Genomic DNA, 10,874 nt, shown 5'->3' with positions numbered 1-10,874 from the left:
AAAGTAATAGACATAATTTTATCATTAATATTATATGAACATGCAGTTTGATAAATTATATTTGAAATTTGTTGCCCAGAATGTGGAAAATCAAAAGCACGAAAAGCAAGAATACGTTTATTTAATTGCCAATCATTATCAATATAATGAGCAGTAATGGCAATAAAATAATTACTACCTACAGATGCTGACCAAATATCAGAAGTTAAGGAAATTTTTACATTTAAAGTAGAAAGTGTTTCAATTAAATTTTGTTTCATTGCTAAAAAATTGGTCATAGCTACTCTTCTAAATGTACGCCTACTAGTTCTTTTGTAAGCAGGTTGTAGGTTTAATTGAACATATTCTTCAAAATTAAAAGATTCACATAAACTAAAAGGTAATTCATCCTTAACTATCCATTTTACAAGTGTTTTTCTTTGATTTTCATGATTATATGCAAAATTACCTACAAGTAATCCCCCTTGTATATTAAGGCTACTTTGAGTTTGAGCATGAGAATCATGCATCCTATGACTCTCTTGATGTCTTTTTAAATGCCCTGTTCCCCCACTACTACTACAACTATAAAGTTTGGCACATTTTTTACATTTAGCTTTCCAGACTCCCTCAACCATAACTCTATCAAATTCATTCCATACAGTACTAGTCCTCTTACGAGAAGAGGTTTGACCTTCACTCGGTTCACCAGTTCTAGAGGAACTAGGAACAGGGGGTTGGGGATTAGTTTCTTCTCCCTCAGAAACAGAAATGCCAAACTGACTTTCCTCAAAAGATGACATATCTATGATTAATTCAAAAAATAAAAACTAACCGCAAGGAGGAATTGAGTAGAGAGTCGGAGGGCAGAGGCAGAGCCGAGATTCCGAGCTTCCTCTTGTGCTCTCAACAGAAGCGACCTTCTCTTCTCAACAGGAACCTCCTCTTGTGTAGCACTTGAACAAACTAAAAATTAAATTGCTAGAAGAGCACTTTAGAGGAGAGAAATAATAGCAGTAGAGAAGGAGAGAATGAGAGGTTTGGTGTGGTGAGAATGAGGGAGGAATGGGCTATTTATAGAAGCCCAAAAATTTTTTTTCCCAAAATACCCCTCCATTCAGCCGTTATTGGACTGTTGGGAGGGGTAAAATCGACTTTTTCCCGAAAATAGCCGTTGGAAACGGCTATTTTCCCTCCCCCTCTCCAGACGGGCCGTGCCAGGCACGGCCCGTCTGGAGCCGTTACGGGCCGTGCCAGGCACGGCCCGTTTAGAGACGTTGCGGGCCGTGCCTGGCACGGCCCGTTTGCGCCCGTTACGGGCCGTGCCTGGCACGGCCCGTGCCGTGCCGTGCCCGGCCCGGCCCACCAATAGAGGGGCCGGGGGCCGGGCCGGGCTGGCCTTCCGTGCCTCACGGGCCGTGCCAGGCACGGCCCGCTTAGAATTTGGGCCCGGGGGGCCTGGGCCGGGCCGGCCTCGAGTTTCTTCCCTAGTCCCCTCTTCTCTCCTCCGGATTCTTTGCCTCTCGAGCCCTCTCCTCCAGACCTCCACCTCCACCCTCTCCTCCTCCATGCGAACAAGTTCGGCCTCCCCGTCGACGGCCACCGCGGCATCTCGAGGACCACACTCCACCGTCCGCAACTTCTCCTTAGTTAGGGACTTAGGGTTAGGGTTTGTGCGCCGCCCGAGCTCTATTCCTTCCCTCAGTCTCTCTCATCTCCTCTCCTCCGGATTCTTCGCCTCCTGAGTCCTCTCCTCCGGACCTCCGCCTCCGCCCTCTCCTCCCTCGTGCTGACAACTTTGGCCTCCCCGTCGACGGCAACTGCGGCGGCTCAATGGGTCCTGGGAACCAAGGTTGAACGGAAGAGCTCATAAAGAGGTCGGATCCTCTACTCTACCAAGGTAAGAAAGATCCACCTTTTCTTCTTTCGGCTGGGGTGATCTTTTCTCTCTTCTTCTCTTTCTTTTATGTTCTTCCCTTCTTCTATTCTCTATGGGGTTTATCCTAGGCTAGCTTCTTCTATTCTCTGTGGGGTTTGAAATTTTGGCTCTGTTTCCTTCATTTATTTTTTTATTTTTTTTTTTGGTTTACAGATTTGAGTTGCGAATGCTTTTTGGTATAAACAGTCAGTAGAGTAGTAGTTCTTGTGAAAGATTCTACATAGATTCTACACAAGAATAATTGTTTTTAAGTGGTATTTTTTTGAATGTTGGTAAAACCCCAAGATGTATGCCATCATGTTATACAAAATACTGTAGCTTTCTTAGAATGAGAGTGTCATTTTTTTGGGGAAATAATAGTAAGATTTATGCTTAAAGCTTTGATCCTCTTAGTAAGACTGTAAGAGGGGCTTTCTTTGGCCTTAAAATCATTGGTTATAATAAGTTACTCAGACTATTGTATGGTAATGACTGTTGCTATCTGACAAAACCATATTATAACATCAACTTGCCTTTTGTTGATTTGTAATTTTGTATACTTCAACACAGGGTGGGCTTTACATATTTGAGGATCTAACTGCAGAAGCAAGTATCACTAATGATGTCTATTTGAAGATTACAGACTTTCTAACTGTTATTGCTTAACTTTGATAAGAGTTTCCGAAGATTCGTGTTTTTAATATTATTATTTTGTTTTTTTGCAGTGCATTTACAGTTGTTGGAAAGTAGAAGCAGTTGAACATCTAAGTTTTCGAGATTATTTTGATACATCTGACTCAACAAAAGTAAATGCATTTATAGTTGTTTCCGTTCTCTTTTCAAATTATTTTCTTTCTAAATTGGTATTCTGATATAATTTTAAATTATATGATATAGATGGATAAACAGTTCGTGAATATAGATTTAGAGAGTGATGGTGATAGGGCAAAGGAATCGACATCATTAGGTTCTAATGCAGTTGTATGCAACTCCACACATGAAAAATGTAAAAGAAAATTGACTTCCCCTGTCTATCAATATTATCATATAAATGAAGCAACTGAAAAATGTAAGTGTATAAAGTGTGGTGCAGAATATTCATTTGGTGGTAAGGTTGGGACCGAAAATCTGAAACGTCATTTAGATAATTGCAGAAAGAACCGTGACATAGGACATATGATCTTATCACAAGCTAAAGGGTCCATATCAATGTGTTCAACTAAGTTTAATCCTAACAAATTTCGTGAATTGCTAACACTTGCAATTATTAAGCATGATCTACCATTTCAATTTGTTGAGTATGAAGGCATTAGATCTTTATTTGCTTATGTTCGTGAGGAGGCCAAGTTAGTATCAAGGAATACTGTAAAGGCTGATTTGTTGAAATTATATAAAAAATAGAAGGAAAAATTAGTATTGTGGCTACATTCAATTCCTTCTAGGATAAGTTTAACTTCGGATTTGTGGACCTCCATTACTACCGATGGGTATTTATGTTTAACTGCCCATTTTATTGATAATGAATGGATGTTACAAAAGAAAGTTCTTAACTTTCGCTTCATGCCTCCTCCACATAATGGTATATCTTTATGTGAAATAATTTACAATTTGTTGATTGATTGGGGAATTGAAAAGAAATTGTATTGCATGACTTTGGATAATGCATCGGTAAATGATGTTTTTGTTGACATGCTAAAGATCCAACTTAATTTGAACAATGCACTTTACTCGGATGGTGAGTTCTTTCATGTCCGATGTTGTGCTCATATTCTTAACTTAATTGTACAAGAGGGATTAAAGGAGATAGATGAACCCATCTCTAAAATTTGTGAAAGTATTAAATATGTGAGAGGTTCACAAGTTCGGAAACAAAAATTTTTGGAATGTGTTAGACAAATTTCTTTAGAAAGTAAAAAAGGCTTAAGGCAAGATGTTCCTACAAGATGGAATTCAACTTTTTTGATGCTAGATAGTGCTCTCTTTTACCGTCGTGCCTTTCTTCATTTGAAATTAAGTGACTCTAATTACAAGCATTGTCCATCTGAAGAGGAGTGGGGCAAAGTTGACAAGATTAGCAGGTTGTTGAGTGTATTCTATGATGCTACTTTAGTATTCTCTGGAGCTAAATATCCTACATCAAACCTATATTTTCCTCAAGTTTTCTTGATTGAGCTTACTTTAAGGCAAGAGATGCAGAGTGCATATGCTTTCGTACAAAGAATGACACGGCAGATGTATCAAAAATTTGAAAAGTATTGGTCGGATCATAGCTTAATCTTGTCCATGGCAGTTATTTTGGATCCTCGGTACAAATTTCAGTTTGTGGAGTATTGTTATAAGAAGTTGAATGGGTATGGTTCTACTGAGAGCATGCACATCCGTGATTGTATATTCTCTCTCTTTAATCAGTATATGCTTGCTTCTTCTAAAACTCCAACTGCTATCACATCAACTCATGGAGATATGGAGACCGGTACTTCTTCTAAAACTTCTGAGGCATTTAGAAAAGCATATGCTTTTAAGGTAATATAAAACTTTTTTTATCTAAAATAAATGTATTGTGCTTATATATGGTATTGTTTCTTATAAATAACTTATTCCATTTTTTCAATAATGTAGGATTTTGATACATTTGAAAGCTTTGATTTGTGACTACTGCATAGAAGTCTCAATTGGAATTATATTTGGATGAGCCTAGAGTTGATAGGATGTCCAATTTGGATTTTCTTGATTTTTGGAAAACCAAGCAGTCTCATTATCCTCAACTTTCTCTTATGGCACATGATATTCTAACTATTCCAATATCTACAGTCGCCTCTGAATCTGCTTTTAGTATTGGTGGGCGAGTACTTGATAAGTTTCGTAGTTCTCTTAAACCGAATATTGTCGAGGCCTTAATTTGTACTCGAGATTGGGTGTTCGAAAAGAAAGGTATATGTTTTATCAATTATATATCTATTATTTTTTGAATGAATTTATTATTAATTATTGCAATATTTCAATGTAGATGTTGAGGAGGCCGAGTTGGATGAGACTGTAGAAGATGTCATAAACTCAAGTTCCTACAATGAAACTCAATCAACTCAATGCTCGGCCAATGTTGAATCTAATTCATAGTGAGATGAATCATGATCATGGAAACTCCTTTTTGGTTTTGGTTTAGATATGGATGTTGTTATTGTTTCTTTCTTTCTTTAGTTTTGCTTTGACTATGGATGGTGTCATTGGACTTATGGAGTTATGGACCTTATGATGGTGGTTATACAATATTAAGTTGATATTTATAGCTATTTGGTAGTTTCTTATTCAATATATGATTACTTTATAGAAACTATGAATCTTGTTGTTTTCATCTATCTCATTCTTATGTTATAATGAGACAGGTTCATTCTTATGTTATTCAATATAGCTATTTGGTAGCTATTCTTATGTCCCACTTGGTTCCTCATCCTGTCTGGATGTATATAAGGTAACCATTCATGTAGCTATAAATGAATGGAGATCTAATCATTTAGCTTGAGACCAGATTCCACTTGGTTCCTCATCCTGTTTGGTTTATCTATTTAGCTTGAAATCTGATTATTTAGACGTTCAGGCGAACTCTCCCTAGTGTTGGCGTGACTCATTTGTGCCCGATATGAACTTAAATTGTGATCTGAAGTTGGTGCAGGCAACTGGTACTTGATCTGTTCGATCACATAACTTTTGTCCCCTTATATTGAGGTACCAAACTCTTTTCTCTCCTTATCTTTTCATTAATTTTTTGCCATCTGTTGAAGCAACTTTTATGCGATACAGGATCTTTGATTTGTATTAATCAAGTTGTATTAATCAACTTTTCTGCGATTCAAGCTCTTTCCTAAGATACGCTGCTGCTTTCTGGCTTATGGAAATATCATGTTTTAGCAGCCACATTTTTATCAGTGTTTATATTTCTGTTATTGAAAACTGATTATCTGTTCTCTTTACCACTTCTACAGTAAGTTACAGAGTGATGTTTTGAGGGAGCAATCTCTCAGATTGCAAATGATTCTCGGGAGAAGAAGCGCAATTTTACTGAAACCATTGAGCTACAAATTGGTCTGAAAAACTATGACCCCCAAAAAGATAAGCATTTCAGTGGATCTTATGTTTACCTAATATGATTTTTAATGGCAAACATCAAACAAATAACTTGTCTAATGCATTTGTATTCAGGGCCTGGTTGTTCTTCTATTGGCAATTGGAGCTGATGCTTAGGGCTACACAACAATATAAATTTAATTGGAGGTAGGATTCTTCTAATTTTGCTGACATTGGCAAGAAAAAAAGTAGGGGTGTCGCAGGAGATGATTCTCAGATTACCACTTACTAACTTCATCCCGTTGCTGGACGATTGCAGATATATCGATGCTCGACCTCTTAGTTGTTTATGACAATGATAAGCAGCGGATTGGATGGGCCAGCGCAGAGCCGCAGACTGTAGTAGGGCTTTCAAGTCTGTAACTTACCCGTTGGAAAGATTTACGTCCTTCTTGAAAGGGTTGACAATAAGACGAAGACATGAGCATCCATTGTCTCTGACTCGATGTTTGCATGCATACATGCAGAACATAGAATGAAACCTTTCTTACTCTATTATCTGATGATGTAATATTAAATACATCAAAATTTTCATCTTTTCTCTGTGAGTATTTTGTTGCTGCGCTATCTTTACACTGTAAGCTCTTCGAATAAGGGAATGGGAGCAGCGCTTTGCATTGTGCGCTGAACATAAAAACATGGCCTCTTTTTGCACAAACTGTAATGAATGGGATATGTTTTCTTGATTTTTGTAATGAATGGGATCTTTTTTTTTGATTTTTTTCTTATGATGCTTAATGTATAAAATAGGTTGGATCGGATTGGGTTGGGTTAAGGCCTAAGGCTAGCAGCCTGAGAGGTTATCTATTTATTAAACAGGTTAAACGGGTTGGGTTGGACAGGTTAAACGGGTCGGGTTGGGCAGGTTAAACGGGTTGGGTTGGGCAGGTTAAACAGGTCTAAACAAGTTAAATGGGTCGGATTGGGTAAACAGGTTAAACAGGTCGGGTTGGGTTAGGCAAATAGGTTACCTGTTTATTAAACAGGTTAAACGGGTTGGATCGGATTACCTGTTTATTAAACAGGACAGGTTCAGGTTCTAATTTCTAACCCATTTAATAAACAGGTCGGGTTCAGATTTATGATTTTCTGACTCGACCTACATGTGACTCGACCTGTTTATGATCCAACCCGACCCGATTGCCACCCCTATATATCATAATAATATAACATAATTTGATATGATATAACATAACATATCAATGTATTATAATATATTGTAATATACCCTCCAAAAAAAAGCGAATAGTCCGCCACGCGGCTTAACCTCGATCACCCCCTCAGGAATAGGAGGCATTATATTGTATATATAGTATAATACAATAACATATCAATGTATTAGGGTTTCTTATTTTTTTTCTTAGGACTTCTGCAGATTTCTATAATATAAAAAAATATTTTTTTATAATTGTAATATTTTATCATGGATATTTTGGTTCCCAAAAAAAATATAAATCAAAATAGCTTTTTGATGCATGCTAATAGTTCTTTTCTAAAGAAGCTCCATTTTGGAGCTTCTTCCAAGAAGTTGTTTTAGCTTTCTCGCAAAACTAAAATAATTTTCAGATTATTTTATCAAACACTCCTATTTCATCCAAAAAGTACTTTTGGAGGATCAGAAAGTACTTTCTGGCCCATCAAAAGCTTTGCCAAATGGGGACAAAGTCAGTCTTGAGGAATAGAGACAGGCTTGAAAGCGGCAAAGTGGCAATATATGAGACTCAAAAGAGAACTTACCTAGAAGACCCTTGGAACGTAATATATAGGTGAGGGCCAGAGCTTGTCGCCGAGTGATTTGGGCATGTGCACTGGCCATTATGGTAATAGCCTACGTATCTTGCATGTGAATTGTGCCCACACTTCCTAGCCGCATGGATTGCTCATGTATCATGCTTCTTTAGAAGCAATTCACGATCATAGCCAATCTATTGCCAGCTGGTGGGGGTGAAAGTTTGAAATGTGAAGGACTCTCTACTTGCCTTTGGGTAAGCCACATGGCGAGCTTTGAGTAGTCAACCTGCAGCTATGTGGTAAGCTCCCATTAGTCCGTCTACCATATCGACTATAGCTAATTCCGAGGCATATCATTTACAATAAAAAATGTTGTAGCCCAACCATACAAGACTGGATTGCAAAACCCAAACTCTTTTTCTCCATGCACTCCTCATGTTGAAAAGGAACAAAAAAAATAAGAATTGTTTCTTCCTCATATGCCACCGTGTTCTTCCTAGTATGCTCTATTTTTTCAGAAAAAAAAAGATATATATTGATCTACAATGCATGAGAGATTGGTCATACATGATGTTTGGTTATTTACCTAACACCACATCAAAGCCACTCCAATGCCTTATAGCTAGGGCTGCAAGTATGTTAGGACGAATAGGATTGACACATCAAGTCCAAACCCTACCTAATTTATGTCAAAGAAAAAAAATTAATGCAGTGTAATCCATTTCCATACAAGTTGGATGGGATTGGATTTTGAATTGTTTTTTATCAACCATAGAATTTTTCAAATTAAATCGTGTTAAAAATTATTGAAACACAAGACATAAAAATATGCATACACAAACATTACTTATTGTATTATAAATTTGTCTTGTAAGTAAACAATAGTCAAACAATTTGTTGACATCATCAAGAAGTAATTTTGCAAAAAATTAGATTTATGACAATGTATAAATTGTAATTCACAGCACAAATTGATGATCATTCACCTAAAGTTTTATTATTAAAAAATAGTTCGATAGATTCAAGGAGTGCTAAAAAATATTTTGTACTAGTTTTGGATCAGTTTGAGTTTGGTTTGATGTACCTAGTGATCCTAATGAGATCTATATTTAAATCAGGTCATATATTTCAAAGACCAATTCAAATAAATTTAGTTAGTCTTGGATAGTTATATTTTAGATCAAGCATTGGAAACGAGTCAGTCTAATCCAACTAAAATTCTATTTGTAGCATTTTACTTTAGGAATTTTTACATAGTGACCCTAGCCTCAAGTGAGATCAACACATTTCTTTGCCAAATATACCAACAACTTTTTGTTTAATCAACCTACCACAAAATCATAATCGATCCCATTCTACTCTTAGCAGAAGTAGAAAAATGCCTGAGCATGGGATGCTCTTCAAGATCTATAACCTCTTTTATTATTTTTTCTACTTAGCTTCCCCCATGATTTAACTATTATACTCTTTATTATTGGATAACCTTGTACTTCTTCCAAAAGATGGAGGAATGATATTTGCTAAAGAAGTAATAGCTTAAGAGCTAGAGAAAAGATATCCATGCTAAAACTTCCCCAAATTCAAGGTCAACCAAGGAACGAACGATCTTCTACCCCCTAAACTTGAGATGTCCAAAATTTTCCTTAGCACTGCCTACAATAAAAAAACCCATCAGTGAGAATGGTATAGCCGCATCGAAATTAGCCTAAGAATCAACAACATTCTCCTTTCCTTTAATAAAAACCTTTTCTTAGGGAAACCAAACCGAGTCATCCTTTATAACATCTTTTGCAACAAAATTAATGTTCTAACCAACATTAAATAGCTCAACCCAGTAAGTTTGAAGTAGAACTAGAGTAGATTTTTATTGCTTCCCTTGTCCTTTCTGTTGACCCTAAAGGGTTAATTTTGATGACGTAATATAGTTGAGCAAAAAGTAGACTAACCTATTACTTTGAGTTTAATTGATTGATTTCAGAAAGTAAAGAAAAAAGCCTTCAACTACTCTCAAAAGAAGATCATCTATCTAAAGCTCCACATCAAGAAGCTGAACTTCAAAAAAGCCATGAAAATATTTCTTAGAAGCTCACATACAAGCATAGAATATTTCATCCTGGGGTACCTCAAGAGTCGACCTTAAGTTTGCAATGAGAAGACCTTGGCACACTGTCACTGACTGATGATATGCCTTTACTAGCCGACTCCAGCAGATTGTGAGTTGACTCTAGAATAGAATTAGAGGATAGATAGAAAGCTAAAAAATTTATCACATTAACGAGTTGACCCACGAAGTACACAAGTTGACTCCTATCTAGCAAGAGTCGACCATAGAGAAAAGCAAATCGACCCCTAAATGGCCACAGGAGAAAGACAGAGAGCTGAAAGATTCATTGCATTGGCAAGTTGACCCATAAAAATCACGAGTCGACTCTAGACAAACAAGAATCAATCCTAGAAAATAATAAGTCGACCCTGAACGACTACAATAAGAAGATAGAAAGCAGTAAAACCTAGTTCGTTGAAGTGTCGACCCCTGAAAGCAATGAACCACTATAAATTTTTTGTGTTCATGTTGATTGCTTTACTTGCATTTATCTTTAGTATATTTGTTTACTAGTTTGCTATTAAAGTTTATATTCTTCTATCAAGCATTTAATTTTGTTGCATTTAGTAAAATCTTTGAAAAAATCTAATTCACCTCCCCTCTTGAGTTGCAAAGCTAGGCAACACTTTTTTTGCCTCAAGCACACCTGATCATGATTGATCCTTAAGACAATTCCACCATGAGACCATTATATAAGATTCATCATCCTTTGGGGATCCAATAATTCTAGACTAATCTAAATTGAATTAGGCTCTGTTTTTCATGGTTTCAGGCTAAAATCGGGATACCAAGTAGATGGCAGAGCAAGAAGATTTGTGCATCGTGCCACCGGTCTACGGGCAAAACTTGAAGAAGATAAGATTGCGTTAAGTTGCTTTGAACCTTTAAGGACTTTTGAAAGCTAAAGCAAAGTAAAGAAGATAATAGAAAAAAGATTTCATTGATCTGGAAATTGTTTCTTTTGCTTTTGTTATATTTTTTTATACTTTCTCATCTTCTCATGTAGTTACAAGTAGTGGT

The 10,874-nt window shown here is 36.7% G+C and overlaps 1 long non-coding RNA gene across 1 annotated transcript; it reads left to right on the top strand.

Moving 5' to 3' along the window:
• The first annotated feature begins 1,464 nt into the window (after positions 1-1,464).
• On the top strand, positions 1,465-6,700 carry LOC113461327. The gene is made up of 5 exons (XR_005507846.1): positions 1,465-1,879; positions 4,709-4,828; positions 4,905-5,620; positions 5,878-6,166; positions 6,279-6,700. It is a non-coding gene; the product is annotated as an uncharacterized LOC113461327 (long non-coding RNA).
• The last annotated feature ends 4,174 nt before the right edge of the window (positions 6,701-10,874 follow it).

Source organism: Phoenix dactylifera, unplaced genomic scaffold (assembly GCF_009389715.1).
Source record: "Phoenix dactylifera cultivar Barhee BC4 unplaced genomic scaffold, palm_55x_up_171113_PBpolish2nd_filt_p 000288F, whole genome shotgun sequence".
Classification (NCBI taxonomy): Eukaryota; Viridiplantae; Streptophyta; class Magnoliopsida; order Arecales; family Arecaceae; genus Phoenix; species Phoenix dactylifera.
Note: the sequence above shows the minus strand (reverse complement) of the source record. Positions and strands in the feature narration are given on the sequence as shown.